Below are 17,377 nucleotides of genomic sequence, written 5' to 3'. Positions count from 1 at the left end.
CGGGGGCGCGGACGGCTGAGTACCCTGCGACTCAAGAATCGCCAACATTTTCTTCCCGAAGGAAGCCCATTCCTCCGGCGTCGCACGGCTGGTGGGGCAACCGACGAGCCGGGCAGAATCCTCGGAAGAGGACCTGGAAGGCGACCGGTGACGGCGCTTCCGAGAATGCCTCGAAGAGGCCGAGGAGTGGCGAGACCCACTCCTAGAAGAAGACCGACGAGACTTCCGACGATGACGCGGAGAGTCACCCCTCGAATCATCCGTCGAAAGCCCCGCCGACTTCGACTTCCGGGGCTTGGACACCCGACCTACCGACAACTTCTTCTTACGTTCGCGTAAGGCTTTGGACGTGAGCGACTGGCAGTCGATACAGTCATCCGTGTCGTGGGCCTCCCCGAGGCACCATAGGCAGGCGTCGTGCGAGTCAGTCACCGACATCTTGGACCCACACTCCCCGCACTTCTTAAAGCCCGGACGTGGGGTTGAAGACGAAGTGGAAGACATCACCGAAGGAAATTCACAAACGAACAGGTTCGAAGAACCAGAAAGAACAGAACTCCAAAGAGTCGAGGCTTAGAACCGAGAAACACGAAGCAACACGTTCGCGGAAAAAACGGAACTGAGGCTATGGGCGTCGTGCGTCCTACTTATCACATCGGATGACGGACGTCGGAGGAGGTCCTCGACGGCGGCGCATCGACGTCATCGACGCAGGACGCAGACGCCGAAAAAGTTTCCGAAGCAGCACAGCTGTGGTGATTACATGTCATAGATATGGAATACGTCGGAGGACCCAATCCCCTCGAAATGTGTGTGTTGCTGCCCGACTCCCATGGTAAGGCTACTGTTCCTCCAGATCCAAACTTAGCCAACGGGTTATTGTCTGGCCATATCGACAGTGTTTGATCAAAGATTCTTTCAGGGATACTTGTGAATTGGCGTTTTTTATTTATTTTTTGACACTCGGACACCAATTTGCAATTATCACTAAGAAAAAGGGTAACAAGGCTTGGCTGAAGATTGGGAAAGTCATCACATTCATTCCTTTTATTTCTTTTAAATGTTAGCCGTCCAATGACTATGGGAAGTGGCATAAGAGCAAATTGTTAGTTATTTTAGGCTTAAAGGCATGGTCCAGTAAAAATTGTTATTGTCCCTACGGGTCGGCCATGTTTTTTTAAGCCTAAGTGGCTCGATTTTAGAAAACTTTCCTATGGACCTTACCCGAGTTTTCGTCCATTAAACGCAAGCGAAAACAGGCACCAGGGAGCCGCCATTTTGTGATAATTCTATCACTTGCCGCATCGCCCTGGCTGACCTGCTTCTGCGGCACTAAATCAAATCCCCCGCCCCTGACCCTGACATTATTAAAACATTCATATTCCCCACCTCTCTCCGTGACGTTTGTGTGCTGCGTAGGCAAACGCGCCCAGTCGTCTTCTACGTGACTCCACACAGAACACGGAAACCAACACAGACCGCCACAATTCGGAATATGAAACTGTACTTTAAAATCAAACAGCAACACGGTACATTTGGTAAAGTACATTTATTTGACATTAAATGTTTAGAGAATATTCAGCAATTGCCATATGAAGTCCGAAAGCCATTTATTTTCTTTTATCTGTATCCGCAAATCCGTCTAAGTTAATATTGAGTCACGCGCTGTTCCTTTATGGTACACAGGGTGTTGCTTTTCGTTAAAAGAAGCACTTTGGAAGCACGGTGAACCGCAAGGCTGTTCCATCAACTAGGCACTAGTACACCGTAAAGGTTGATATGTTGCTTCTAGCCACTAGTACAGCGTAAGGGCATGTGGGCCCTTGGTGATCGTCCCATAATATGGTTAACGTGCTCCAGTTGTTCACACGAAGCTGCAGGTGTCTATTGAAGAATCCGTCTGCCGGTGTCTCAAACCGATGACAGTAGCAGAAGGGGAGCAAATACCTGTTATGAAAACAAAAAAATTATAATTAGTCTCGCCAGCCGATCTTCGTTAATATTACTAATTTTATTTATTACGGCCGATCAGAAACTATTTGCTTGCAAGGATAGTTCAATGGAGTATGTTCGGCTCTAAAATCAATGCAAAAAGTAACAAAATAAATCGAGGCCAACACACAATGAGAAACGACAGTCTACATGCGTGTGGAATGATATGATATCTGATATGGCATTTGTAACGCGCCTATACACAAGTGTTTCAAGGCGCGACGAGCGGGGGCGGGGGACAAGGGCAGACAGACAACGATCCTACTAGGCCAGGTGTCTTTCAGATCGCGCATGGGGAAGGGGAGAGGGGGGTAAAAGTGCTGTACATGGTTAGTAGAATACAAGATAAATAATAGGGCCAGCTGGTGGCAAGTGCAAGGTAAATGCCGGGAGAAGGGGCTGAAGGATACAGAGACAGTCCCATAGTGCAGGTAGGCAGTGCAGGGAAAAGTGGCTGGGCCAAGGACCGAGATCCATGAGACCAGTGGACCTGCATGCCCATGTGCCCACTACGAACACGTTTTCCTTGCTTTTCCTAGCTCTTCATTCATTAATTCTTCATTCCGGTATAAAAGCGTCTAAAGATTTACTCATATTATATTTGAAATTTCCATTGTGTCTCTGCGTAATGCAGTCTGTAAATCGGACGGTGCTCTTGACAACGATTTTTCGTATACTGAACTAAAATGAAACTCGGTCTAGTTTGTGCATTTTCTGCCTTATCGTCTTACGTTATTGCGCACCCCCTTCAAATGAAGTTCTTTCGGCATGGTCCCTGTCTCAAGATCAAAAAACAGCCCTTATACTTCAACAGATCCTTATACTTCCAGTGCGACTTGTGGGCCTCTTCTGGGCGCGAGCTGAAAATCAAAGCCGCTGTCCTTCGCATTCTTTATTTGCAACATCCCGTAGTAAAGGCATCTGTGAGAACTTGAAGTTTAGAATTCCTCTATGTAGTGCACCACAATGTGCAAATGCAAACTGGCTTCTCTCCCAAATGCCACGGCCCACTTGGCGCGTTCTAAGGCCCCCAATTTTGTCCCCGTTGTCTGCGAGCTTTGTAGCCCAAATGGAGACATTTAATTTTTGGCGTAAGGTCAGGGAAAGTATAAAGTACCACAGGAGTTGAGTTAAAAGTGAGATTTATTGTTTGTTTGTATTATTTGCAATACGCAAGCCTCCCCTCCGTTAACAGTGCGCAACAGTGCGCAGCATTTACATTTACATGAGATGAGACATGAGAAAAATGTATACATACACATATATGAGGTGAATAGAGAGAATTCAAAGATGACGCCCAGCTTTTTCGCCACCCATGATGGTGAAGGTAGGGGTTAGGGTTACAGGTACACTGTACAATAACATTTATTTACAAAAAGACAATCGTATTGCAATTATTTAAACCGGGATTTGTACTTCACAACCAGCTGTGCGTCTGGTGGACATGGCACAGTTGCAATGTTCGGTGGCAATGGATCACTGCTCTGCACAGAAACGTCCAAAATTCCATATCTGTGCTTCTCTAACACAGCAACAATAAGGCCTTTCACAAAGTCGAACTGCATTTCATCATAGACTGGCTTGATCACCCATTGCTTACTTCGTTTTGAAAACACCTTAGTGTAGCGAGGCATCCTTACTTTACCCCTAGGCCTAGATTGTTCACGTCCGACATTGCTGTAATGGGCCAAGACCGCTAGTAGAGTGCAATGTTTCATGCCCCGAAAGCTAAAATGCAAGCGCTTTGGTCTGTACTTTAGGCACATATTGTGGAACACCTCCAAATCTCCTGTGTGACAGAATTCTGTCAGTCCTCTCAAATCTCTTGATAGAGTTTTGTCGAAAAAACAATCTTCTCAATGGCTTTGTGTGGCGGTGAAGATGGAATCAACCACTTCTTCTTCCTTGCCTCCTCTGGGGACAAAGGGTCATGTTCACATTGGTAGAAATGTAGGTTTTCTGACCAGCGGTGAACGTTGGTACAGTGGTGCATCAGTGACCGCCATTTTTCAAGTAGTATTTCCACTGACCCTTCACAAGTTTTTGAGCTCCACCAAAGATGGTTGGTGATAGAATGTGACCACTGCAAAATACTTTCAAAACCTTTTTTTTCCCTGCAGCCGAGATTTTCTTACTGATTGATTTAGCAAGATGCCATACGTCAAATTGATGATTAATAAGCGGGAACTGCTCTCTCATTGTCTTGGCAATTGAAACGTGTCTGTCCGTGGTTATGAGGTCGATGTGCATGCCCCTTGATTGTAGTTATTCCACTGATGTTATAAATCCTAGTTTCTCCATGGCCACTAAGGATGTACATTGTGTTACCTGTACGACAGCCGAACTCACAATTTTCTTACTATCCATGTTCTGAAAGTGGTAGGTGCAGTACTTGGCAGAAAATCCAGGGCTGTCGCACTGTCCATCGCTGGCTAGCCTGAAACGTTTCCCTTCAAATGTACTTGCTAGAGACAATTGTTCAATTTTCCAAGCATCACTAATGGCCGGAAACAGATAATTACGTTGGTATATGTAGTACAGTGATTTAGAAATGAAATGGAGTCCCACAAACTGAAAGAAAGCCTCTAACTTTCTAAAACTGGAGCCACTAAAAAGTGATGCAGCTGCACACAGTAGATTGCCTGCTGGCATTTTACCCAGCATCGTTTGTGCAGACCATGAGAACCTATGATTTAATCGACAGGCGGTATTTATTTTGACGTTACTGCCTTTTATTTGACGAGTTACATTAATCAATGGCTTCCCACATACTTCCCCTCTAACTGAATGCCCACATTTCAGCATACTTATAATTTCCATCAAACAACTGTCGAATACAATGTATTTGCTCTCTTTCATTAGACCGTCATCCTGCGTCAACGTTGTTTCGGCCAGTGACGCTGCAGAGATTTCGACACATTGGAAAGTAATATTGCTGCTATCAAGTTCTGATGCGTCTATGGATGCTGCGGCTGGTTCATTCTCTGTCATTTCGACATCTGCTACTTCAACATTGATGGGAGAACACAACAATGTCAACATGTTTTTGGGTGGAAATTTTTTTGGTCGGGTGTAGATTGTGTGAATTGATCTGCAACTACTTCAGAGCTATCTTCAATACATTCAATATCATCTTCTTGTGGTGGTGCGGTCGCACTGTAGCAATGGTCCAATGCAACTTTGCTGTATTCTCCAAACACAGTTAATTCATGTTCTGGCCATTGGACATGAGCATCTCGAGCCTGAACACGCCTCGCCTCAATTAATAGTTCCTCCATAGTGTACATGGACTGGCAAGCAACATCTCTCATTCGCTTCATTGTCTGTGTATGTATAGTTCTGACACCCACGGGTAACTAGAGGAGAGATTGGAAAAGGGATGTTCAGTGTAAACACAAGATAAAGTGTAGTCCAATTGACTGGAAAAACATACAATAGTCCCCAGCACAAACATTTTTTAAAATTATTAACTGTTTGTAACTAACCTTTTTTTGTTTTTTTTCTTTGCAACTTTTTTAATTCGACCTTCAACATCTGCACGCTGTAGCTCCGATTAGTTTCCGCATGTCCTCCATTCCTCTTGCGCTGCAAAGACTATATTTTCTGTATCCGCATAGACAGCACGGAATGAGGCTCCATCGTCTCCCTGAAACATAGTACTTTCATTGCTATGTATCAAAATATTGTTAGCATAAAACACACGCGAGGACAAACACACATGTACATCTCAATAGCCAAACACGATTTAAACATTGTGTGCAACAATCAAACGACAAGTATTCGACCAGTGATGATCTATTTCGATGGAGCTGTCAGTATCCATACCTCTGGCTCTGCATGGACTGCCATGAATGGTTGTATTGGAGAGGAGGCATCAGCATCTCCCTGAAACACATTACTTGCATTAGTATGGTTTTCAATATTGGAAACATAACACACACTTGGGGTCGACGGCACAGGTACATATAAAAGAGATAACCAGAAATGATACATTGTCTAAAAGAATCAATGAAAATCTAAATATGATCACATTTCATCGACTTATTTCTCCGATTCCTTTACATCTGCATCATCAAAATGGGATGTTGTGATTGTAGTGGAAGCTCCGTCATCTCCCTGAAACACAGCACTTGCGTTAATAGGGAAGAAAGTATAGCAAATGGAATCACGTTATATGATCACGCATGATCATATAGCCGGTCAAGTGGCACAGCGAGTAGAGCGCCCGCTTTGACACCCGTGCAGAGCCTGTTAACGCAGGTTCGAATCCCGGCGGGGCCAAACTCAGCCTTTCATCCTTCCGAGGTCGATAAATGAGCACCACACACCGTGGGTAATAATAAGCAGCGCTCAGATACCTGAGGGTTTGTAGCGCTATATAAAAGCCTAATTATTATTATTATTATTATTTTATTATTATTGATGGAGCTGTCAGTATCCATACCTCGTGCTGCTGAAGAATATCTATGGATGTTGCAAATGTAGTGCGCATTTCCGAAAGCTGTTGCGCCGATTTGTATACGCATGGTCCCGCTTCCACTTCCCCTGGAATTACTTGAATGTCAGGCTCTGCATCAAGTGCAGGGGTTGACGCTCTATCAACTGCCTGAAACATAGTACTTGCATTAGTGAGGATTACAATAGTGAAAACATAACACACACCTGGGATCGACAGCACAGGTACATATCAACGGCTAACCACGAATGAAACATTGTGTAGAACAATCAAACGATGGAGCTGTCAGTATCCATACCTCTTGCTGGTGAACAACATCTAGAAATGTTGTAGATGTGGCGGACGCTTCAGCATCTCCCTGAAAGACAGTACTTGCATTAGTATGGATAACACTAATTATAACTGAAAACAAACAACAGCGGACGATAACTAAGGTGTATATCAATTGGAAAGCACTAACCAAACATTCGGTAAAATAATAAAACGATAGAATAAAACTATTACTTGACATGCATAAAACAAGTCTGTAGCGGATTAGCCTAGTAAGATTACCTGATACGTGCTAGAAGTGGTTGATAACTGCGACCACGTCAAGGATGTAGAATGTTCTTGCTTCAGATTCAAGGGATAGTCAAGAAGTTGTAAAGGTAAATTAATGATTGATAATGAAATGCCAATATTAAAAATAGCCATGTAAGGCGACAGAATACTTGAAAAATGCTCAATACAGCACAGTTCCCTGTTCCTATATATATATATATATATATATATATATATATATATATACACATTTTGTTTGTGGGTTATGAAATCGAAAAAGAATATATTGATAAATGTCATTCAAAAAGCTATACACTCATATCAATATCGAAATAATTATTACAAGGGATAGAACACCTACAATATCAATTTATCCATTCGGCTACCTACACACTACCGCAAGGCCTAAAACTAAATCCGGACACTTGACTCACCGGTGGCGGAATGTGGACGAATAGAGTGGGAATAGCGTTTGAGCAATTTCCGTGTCGTTCGCCGTTTATTCTTCTTTGTTACCCAAGATGTTGTGTACATGTCCAAGGAAAAGTGCCGGCTGCAGATGCAGTATCGATCACCCCTCTTGTCCTGTAAGACTTGTTGGACTCTACTTTCCAGCTCATCCAGTGGATATCCGCAATGTCTGACCCATTCTCTTATTCGATCAACAGTTTTCGGGAATACATGTATTGTAGTGCCTTCAGATTTCGCATGGGTCTTCGAAGGGCAACCGCTAATCGAACAGGCAGGCATTGTTGATAAATCTGAAAAGTAAATATCAACATTATTATACAATCTTCATGAATAAAGATTTGATACAAAAGTAAATGAATCATACAATGATCAATGCAAGGTTTGTTTTGGTCGCCGGAACTATACCAGTTCATTATGTGCGGCTTAGTATTTGCATAAGTTGCAGAAATATATAAATGATCGGACTAAAATCTGAACATGTGACTCGTCCCTTGGATGTTCCGTCTTGCACGAGAAGGAAACATGCTTACATTATAGACTGGACCCCTGAAGGATGCAATTCGATGACAATAGACAAAGATGAAAATAAATAGATCTATTGATAGCATAGCAATGGAAACTCAAGTCAATAGCAATGAGACCAATGAACATAGCACTATTGTGTACTTTACTCGCAAATAGATAGAAATTTAAAAATCTGCGAAATATGACTAGGATACATGGCCTTACCTTGACCAACAAACGGTTGGATTCAGCAAGCAGAGCAGTATGTTGCAGGAGAATAGGTGGGTGGCCACAGGTAGCACACTGATGGGTTTGCTCTAAGCGGTCACAGAAGTTCACGGATAGCACGACGCCAGCAGATTAGCGTAGATCTCAGTGGTTGCCAGGTAGCACGTTCAGGAGTTGACTTGCAAAGCACAAAGATGTTCTCATGAGACATATCAAGTGGTTTATAAAGTATTAGAAACAGGGGTGTGTTTGTGAATGAATGACGTATGTATGTCGTGGTTTTAGGGGGGCGGCCTGCTTGAAGGGGAGGCCTGGCTGGAGACACGGGGTCTGAGGAGGCCATGTGACCGATGGCCCCTTGGTGTGGGATACCTTTTGAAGTGTACATGCTGTTTGGCACCTTCGCCGTTTGCGCCCTTGACAGCCCCCCATGCCAGCGCTCATACCCGGGTGCGAACCGCCTTTGATAGAGGGGGGAGGATGGATGGGCCTGGGGCGTGCAGATAAGGCACAGGAAGACTGCTGAATTGAGACACACTTATGTGGATTGCAGGGGGGCGGCCTGCTTCAAGGGGAGGCCTGGCTGCAGACAGGGTCTGAGGAGGCCATGTGACCGATGGCCCCTTGGCGTGGGATACCTTTTGAAGTGTACATGTTTGGCACCTTGGCCGTTCGCGCCTCATACAGCCCCACATGCCAGCGCTCATCCACGGGTGCGAACTGCCTTTGATAGTATATCGTTGCTGATCAATAACAAATGCCACATACCGGAGATTCTTGTGAGCAGAGACCCACACTTCAACCGGTGTATTATAGTGGTCAAGACCGGCCTGTGTAATCCAATGGTAATTGTTAGTATAGATATATGTGTGACTTTTATAGAGACATAACCTACTGAAAGACCTTGAACAAGTGTTATTTAGTGCATGCATTATCGAGAATATGTTATGTTAGCTTAGATAGATAGTGACCACCCTGCTTCACAGCGACCAGACCTTCACCCATTCGGAGCACAGATGTCTGACGTCCATCCTTGAATGGAGACACACTTGATTCATTTAAAAAAAAATCGAAACAACCGTTGTTAGGATATATGTGGTGTTTTATTTTGTATCTTATTTTCATGACACAAAAATACAAGACTTTAAAGATTACACAGGTCAGGTTGCAGCACAGCGAGAGAAAATCCCCTGTACTGACCGCTGTCACTCGGGAACGTTTCTCTTATGGCACGAACGGCACAGGTGGGTATCACTCTTCGAATGCGGTGTCCAAGCCTCCCGTGGAACGATAGGCCACCAGCCTGTACCACCTGTGAAAAGGAATGAAACAAACTGTTTTTAAATGACAAAGATAAGTTTAGTAAATGTTTGTTGTCAATGAAAATTCTTGTAACTAATGGCATTCTGCACGGAAAAATGCTATCTAGACAATGCACACTACTGAACGACTTTCATGCGTTACTATGATATGAATATATAATTTTGGATATAGTAGAAGAACATGAAATAGGATTGGCATGACAAGCAGAGTATACTTACTCGTTACTCGGATTACGAGGACGAACAGTTGCGAATTTCGTGCATAAGCACCATCATTATTCTCAACATGGCCCGTGTGAGGCAGGCTGCCCTGAAGTCTGGCAGCTCGGTGATGCATTGTGGTCGTGGCTCGCCTTCCGAAATGTAGGCCAGGCATCCCGAGTTTTCTCGGCAGCAGCAGTTCTCGTCATCGGTTGGCATTAGCTCGCACCGATTGCATGTGCACCGGGTGGAGACGCCGTCCATGCGACTAGGCCCAGGCTCTTCATCTGTTGAATCGTCCTCCCAACTGCCGTCCGAATCCCCATCGTTTTCGCGTGCTTCCCTTTCCAGTAGTTCCTCCTCGGTATACTCGGGCTCGTACATGTAGGGCATTATTGTAGCCATTGTGTGGTAAACAAAGTAAAATAATTTACAGAGATGGTACAGGTGTTCACACGGGCTACAAGTGGCGAAGGTAGCTGACCAGAGCACAGGAACGAGTCACAGAATACTCAAAGTGTAACAGAGAGAGGATTGGAATTGAAAATCTGCTGCTGTGTGGTGGGAAACGGTCTGTTTATACTTATTGAGGAAAGAGGCGTCCTGCCATTTCCATGGCGACACGTCATTAGCTGAGGCGCAGCGATTGTTGACACGAGACGTGCTTTGGTGTTGGGAAATGGGCGGTACGAGTCTGCTGATGACAGGCTCAGGGGCGGGGGATTTGATTTAGTGCCGCAGAAGCAGGTCAGCCAGGGCGATGCGGCAAGTGATAGGATTATCACAAAATGGCGGCTCCCTGGTGCCCGTTTTCGCTTGCGTTTAATGGACGAAAACTCGGGTAAGGTCCATAGGAAAGTTTTCTAAAATCGAGCCACTTAGGCTTAAAAAAACATGGCCGACCCGTAGGGACAATAAAAGATTTTACTGGACCATGCCTTTAACATTGTAGCCATTCAGAATAAATCTGAAACCTTAACACAACCGGCCTCATAATAAAGTTAGCCGGTCCAGAAACAAGGGTGCCGGTAAGCTCACCGACACCGTTGTTTCCGGACCAGCAAACTACAAGTCTGCCTGCCGGGGCCGCTGTGTCCGACAGGTCTGACCCTGCCGGCACAGCCGTCACGGTAGGCAGACTTTTCACAGGGAGCACCAGCACTGTTACCTACAGTGCTGGTGCTCCCGTGTCCCCACTCCCATAGGACTATGTGAATGGGGAACATTTTACCGGCGCCCGACTTCCCAGTCGGCAGACTTGTGGCACTGGGCGGTCAGGCACTGTTAAAGTCCAGCGGCAACCAGCCAGTAGCACCGGCAGGGTTACCGCCAGAATCTGAATTAGGCCTAGTGTCTATTCGCCTTTGATTCCACTTGGTTTAGTAACAGTGCCGAGTGGCACTCGTGCCAGTAACAAACTAGCTCAAGGTTCAACCAAAGCATTGGTTCCTGTGCCAGGGAGCTCAATCCTTACTGCCACTTTGCTCACAAGCAGACACAAAGATAAAACTGCTTAGGTATTTGCTGCTTACCTACACCTAGTCTGCTGAAGTCCTCACCATGGTTTTGGGGCTCCAGCGAGAGGGGTCCAAGAGGGATGTGTGCATCCCCAAATTATCAAGTCATGTGTCCATTGCCAGTATTGTGGCGATCCCAGGGACGATTCTGCTTAGCCTCCATTGCACAGTAGGGAACCGGTCGCATGACACCAATCAGGCCCTCTTACGAAGGGCAACAGACCAAAGCTCTCAATTGCCCATAATGTAGCCAGAAAGAAAAACAAAAACCAGTAGTACGTTTAATTTCAGAGGTCAGTGGAAATCCTGCCGCTGGCGTAACAGGGGCCTCCGCAAGCCCCCGCGGTGCAGTGGCCCCGCCAGCACATGTCCTGGGAAGGGCCCCCACTTGTAGAAATAAAAGAAAAATATTTTAAAATATTTTTTTTCTTTCTGAATTCACTCTGCATTTATAAAGAAATTATTTCTGTAACAGAAATTATTTCTTCATGAAGGCAGATTGACTACAAAAAGAAACTTTCTTTTTGAAGTCGAAGGGCTGCACCATCTCCATGGCATGGAAGACCCTAGGCTAGAAGCCTCCATGTCATGGGGTGTGGAGAGCCCTATGACTTCAAAAAGAAATAGTTTATTTTTGAAGTCAATCTGTCTTCACAAAGATCTTATTTCCGTTATGGTTCGTACCTTAACGGAAATAATTTCTTTATGAAGTCAGAGTGACTTCAAAAAGAAACGATGGGCCTCATTGCTAGTTTGGTGGTAACCGTGCCGTTGCTACCAGCAGGTTGTTGCTGGACCCGTAATCATTTACCGGCACCCGGGATTACAACCCCGGCAGTCTGGGAAGTCAGGCGCAGACAAATGTTAAGTCCCCATTTCCATAAAGTCCTATGGGAATGGGGACCACAGAAGCACCAGCACCATTGATAACGGTGCCAGTGCTTCTGTGAAAACTATGCGGGTGGGTGCCGTTCTGCCCGGCAGGTCTGACCTGCTGAGCAGGACGGCACCGCCCACAGAGCTGTAATATCCCGGCCTGGAAACAACGGTGCCGGTAAGCTTACCAGCACCGTTGTTTCCAGTCCAGCATAGTTGTAATGAGGCCCAATTTCTTTTTGAAGTGTTAGGGCTCCTCAACTCCATGACGTGTGCGTGATTGAGTGTATGCTGAAAGGGTGCACACTTAAATGTATAGGTGGCTGCCTGGGTGTGCCAGTATGGTGAAAGAATGCACACTTAAATGTATGGATGGCTGGGTGTGTGTATATGGTGAATGGTGTGTGTGCTTGCGTTCAGGGCGCAACAAAACCTACATTTCGGGGGGCTAGCCCTTCAAATGTTGGGAGGGGCGCCACCTTCATGGGCGATGGGGGAGTTATTTGTTTGGGGCATCTCATTTCTTTATGAATTTTAATGAGATTATTCTAGTGCAGCTTCAATGTTACAAGCAGTTAACTCTCTCCTTTAAGGATGAAAGCACCCACTTATGGACTGCTGTGAGAATGAGTGGTCTGCAGTTCCCCTTCTACCGTTCCAATCAATCCCTTGGCATGCAAGTATTAAACCCACATCATGATTTCAAATGCCTAAACAATTTGGCATTTGAATGAAGGTACTAACAGTGAAATGCTTTATGTTAGTAATTGCTGGGTTCTTGTTAACAGCGAAACCCAGGTGCCGTTTAACATCTGTGTCCTGTCTGGCAACTGCTCTGAAGGTCAGCCAGGTTGAGTCAACATAGCCCAACATTTCAGGGGAGGGAGGGGAGAAGGGAGGGGGGGAAGGGTTAAATCCTTAACCAACTTAATGGTGTTGCACCAATACTTGTGTTTAATGCCTGGATTACTTATTGGTAATCTTCATTACTCCTAGCCCTATTCTTCCTCGTCCCAGTGTGTATAAGACAGTACTTGTGTATAAGGCACTCTGCTTCATACACAAGTACTGGGATGAGGTAGAGGTACATGGAGGTAATGCCTGATTTAGCTACCTGTAATCTTCATTACTCCTAGTCCCACTCTTCCTCCTCCCAGTACTTACCTATGAGGCAAGGAGCCTCAACCTTAAGCTCTGGGGCAAGAAAGAGGGACGTGGAGGTAATTCTGGGCCAAGGAGCTGATTTTGGAGGTTGGGGTGGTAGGGAGAGGGGATGTGTGTGGGGGGGGGTTGTACGACAAATTAAAATGGCTGTCCATGTCCAGGCTAAGCAGGCATGATATGTGGTATTAGTGGCTAGAGAGGCATTTTGGTGCAGCCAGTCTAGTCATTCCTCAGTTTGATATGACTTTTTTTAATGGGCATTTATGATAAAGCAGTCCTGCTAAGTGAATTACCTGGCTAGACTGCCATTTGGGTGCTGCCAGTCTAGACATTTCTTACTGTGGCATTGTATATTTTTCTGGGCATCTGTGATCAAATTATATGAGACAAGTCATTTATAACGCGCCTGCACACAAGTGTTTCTAGGCGCGACAAGACAAGGGATGGAAGATAGAGGGAGGACAAGACAAACGATCTTACTAGGCCTTGTGTCATTCAGATCGTGCAAGTGCGAGAACGAGAAGTGCAAGGGGAAAGGGAGGGGGAAGTGCAAGGGAGAGAGGAGAGAAAAACAATGCAGCAATGCTCTGAGTAAGTGCAGTGAGGGCAGCGCGGCTCTGGGTAGTGCAAGGCAGAGACGTCTTTATGGGAGGGCAAAAGGGGCACTTGCCCAGGGCCCCACATTGGAGGGGCCCCCTCAAGGCTGCTTGTTCTAAAGTAAGATTCCATTGTTCACCAGACTTAAATAGCACACACCATGATATTTCATGACATGCTGCTGAGGCGCTAAACCTTTGTTCATTCTGCACTGATCAATTAATGATGTAATGCTTTCTGTGTTCACTGTGGAATACATAGTTTGTGTGTTCCGTACGGCACAACTTCTGTAGCATTTTTTCCTTCCTGTGTGAATTATGTTGATCATGTGCAATAGCCAAAGTTGAAATCCATATTGATGAATTGAGTGCCACAATGGTTCAGAAGTTATCTTAGTGTGTTAAGCACTCATTGCAGAGATATGTGGTAATATTAAAGATTAGAAGAGCACATTCCAGCAAGGCTGGCTGAACCTTTCCTATGTCTGAAGTTTATAAACCTGGCTGCATACATACTTGGTTTTGTAGCATAAGAGGTGCTATTATCAGCAATGTTCTGCACCAGATAGGGTTTGCTATAAAAACTAACATGTCATTCATATGGTGAAGATCTACAAATTGGTTTGTACAGATGGCGCGTTCTAAAACCTAGGCAATCCACACAAAAGAAGAGCATAAACTATTAGTCAAAGAAGTGAATAAGTATCCAAATTCAAGACTATGGAACCAAAGTGTTCATGCTTGTAGCTTGGCTTTGCCAACAGACGATACAGTGATCCTGGCCAAATCATATAATCTCTCTTGCAATACTGTGCTGTCGTCTGGCATGCTGGTGGCATCGTTTAGCTCATTACTTGATATTTCTTCTTATGTAGGCCATTTGAGTGGAAGGGGTGGTAGACAGGCGAGAGCAGACCAGATGTTGTAGGCCTTATGCAAGCATATTTTAAGGTCTGCTAATTTGACACAAAAAACGTTTTGTTTTTTGTATAAAAGTCAAAAGTTTTTCTGCATGTTTATGAATGACGATTTCACAAGTCATTGTTTTGGAAGTATTTAAAGCTTAAAAGTAAAAAAGACATACCTAGATTAAATCTGTTGAATCACATCAATTGGTATGGTGGTACTTATAAACTTCCCTTGATGATGGAGCAAACGAAGCTAGAATCATTCCCATTTTGGGTAACACCCTTCTGTAATATTTTAGTTTTAAAAATGGTCAGATTTGGAAATGTGATGTGTACTTTGCAAGTCAGTTTTATGAAATGAGATAGTAGGCACACATCCCAGCTTCACCCCTTAAGCAATGTGTGATCCTCGGCATCTCATTTAATCTTTTATTGCCTAACCTCTCAAAATTGCCATCCCTAAACCTTTCAAAATTGTCAGCCCTTCAGAGTGATTTCCTTCTCAGGTTATGATCTTCATAAAAGCCTCACTCATGGTTACACTGGCTGGAGGGATGCTTACACTGTAATAGTGAGCATTGATATACTGCACACCACAAGCACTTGTTCCCTTGATCTCTAATGGCAACACCATTTGAAAACCACTTCCCACTTCTAATCTCGGTCTGTCTGGATAGAGACACCTTCCTGGTAGCTTCTAATATGCATTCACTATCCATTCTATGCTATGTGTAGATTTCTCCTTCCTTACAATTGGTCTACTCTATCCATGCTTGAGCACTTTTGCATTCTCTGAGGCAGCTGATGTGAGTTCTCTGCCTATTTTGGGTTACATGTACCTTTTACATACAGTTCCACATTAATACAAGAGGCTGCATACCTTCCCGGATGCTATTGATAAAAAGTATCCTGTTTCTATAATAGAAGAAAAGTAACCTCTTCGGACATTGCTAATGTTGGTCTTCAAATGGTCCTTGTTTATCATTCTGATTAGAGCAAGTATGGCGAGGGTAAGGAGTAAACCTTATTTTGAATGTTGCGAGGCAGTATATCAACCTATATGTTATGATCACGGTGGGGCCTCGGGGGTGCCACCAGATACTCTTGATCACTTCATTCCTTTGGTTTGGTGGAGGGGAGCCCCAAAGATGTCCATGCCCAGGGCCCCAAAAATGCTTAAGATGACCCTGTGACAAGGTATGGTAGGCCCAGAGGCGGTGCAAGTGTGACTGATCAAGAAAGAGTCTGGACTCCGTGAGACTCTGAGGGCAGCCAAGCAACCAGTCTGTACAGCAGACAGGTAGGTCAGGTAGGCCAGCAGGGGAGGGAGAGAGAGAAAGCAGAGGAGAAGAGGAAAGTTTTGAGTTGCTTCCAGAACTTCAGGTGGTCTGCTAAAGCTTGAGAGGGGCAGAGAGGCTATTCCAGAGGGAGGCACCTGCAGAGGAGAGAGATCTACCCCCACTCTCTGCCTGGAGAAGCGTCTAACCCTTAGAGAGTTGTAGGTAGCTGACCGAAGGGCTCGAGAAGGAAGATATTTTGGAAGCTTGCGTTGGATGTAGTGAGGGCCCCGGGCCGAGAAAGCCTTGTGGACAATGCAAAGGGTCTTGAACTTGATACTTGCAGCAACTGGGGGCCAGTGGAGAGATTTCAGGGCTGCAGAGATACGATCCCTGTGGTTCAGGCCAAGCATAAGTCTCACAGTCCTGTTCTGGATTAGTTGCAGGGGCTGGAGAGGAGAGAAAGGCAGATTGAGAAAGAGGCTGTTGCAGTAGTCCAGCCTAGAGGGAACCAGGGCTCCGGAGACAGTGAGCTTCTGGTGGAAAGGAAAGAGTCCCTTTGAGGAGCAGCTGGTCGTGGGACTTCTTGGCGACGTCCGAGATGTGAGGAGAGAAAGAGAGTGGAGTCAAAGATGACACTAGTGTTGTTTGCGTCACAGGAAGACGAAGGAAGAGGGCCCAATGTGGGCGGCCAGAGTGAGAGAGGGAAAGCAGGGGCAGGAGTCCAAATGAGAAGGATCTCCATCTTACTGACATTAAGGCAGAGATTGTTGGAGGCACACCAATCCTGAATAGCGGATAGACAGTCGGGAATGAGTGAGAGATGAGGACTCTTAGGGGAGCCTGAAGGAAAGCAGAGTCATCCGCATAACACAAAGTTAGAGGAGAATGTAGAGATCAGGTGGGTCAAAGGGGCCACATAGAGGTTGAAAAACCAGAGTGAGAGGACGGAGCAGAGAGAAAGACCAAGTTGGACCTGGGAGGGGCAGTTCAAAAGGAAGGAGGTCAGCCACTCAAGGGCCTGATCCGTGATGCCCAGGTTCTCATAGAGTTGATTGATCAGGGTGGCATGGTTGACCGTGTCCAAAGCAGAGGATAGATCAAGGAGGATGAGGACAGAAGGAATGCTGGAATCAAGGTTAGAGAGCAGATCTTCACAGCTGTTCAGGACAGCAGTTTCCGTGCCTCTGGCAGCTCTGAAGCCAGACTGATGGTCATGGAGACAACCAACAGATTCTGTGTGGAGAGTAAGCTGGGAGATGGCCAGCTTTTCCAACAGTTTGCCCAGGAAAGGGGTGATGGCGATTGGGCGATAGTTTGCCGGG

The 17,377-nt window shown here is 45.4% G+C and overlaps 1 protein-coding gene across 1 annotated transcript in view; it reads right to left on the bottom strand.

The window, feature by feature from the left end:
- LOC138512998 (zona pellucida sperm-binding protein 1-like) overlaps nt 1-17,377 on the bottom strand; it is a 258,139-nt gene that overhangs the window by 105,379 nt on the left and 135,383 nt on the right. The gene's annotated exons all lie outside the window — the stretch shown is intronic.

This window comes from Ambystoma mexicanum, chromosome 12 (genome assembly GCF_040938575.1).
Source record: "Ambystoma mexicanum isolate Mex_15411 chromosome 12, UKY_AmexF1_1, whole genome shotgun sequence".
In the NCBI taxonomy this organism is placed as follows: Eukaryota; Metazoa; Chordata; class Amphibia; order Caudata; family Ambystomatidae; genus Ambystoma; species Ambystoma mexicanum.
The sequence above is the reverse complement of the archived record's forward strand: the minus strand, read 5'-3'. Positions and strand labels throughout refer to the sequence as shown.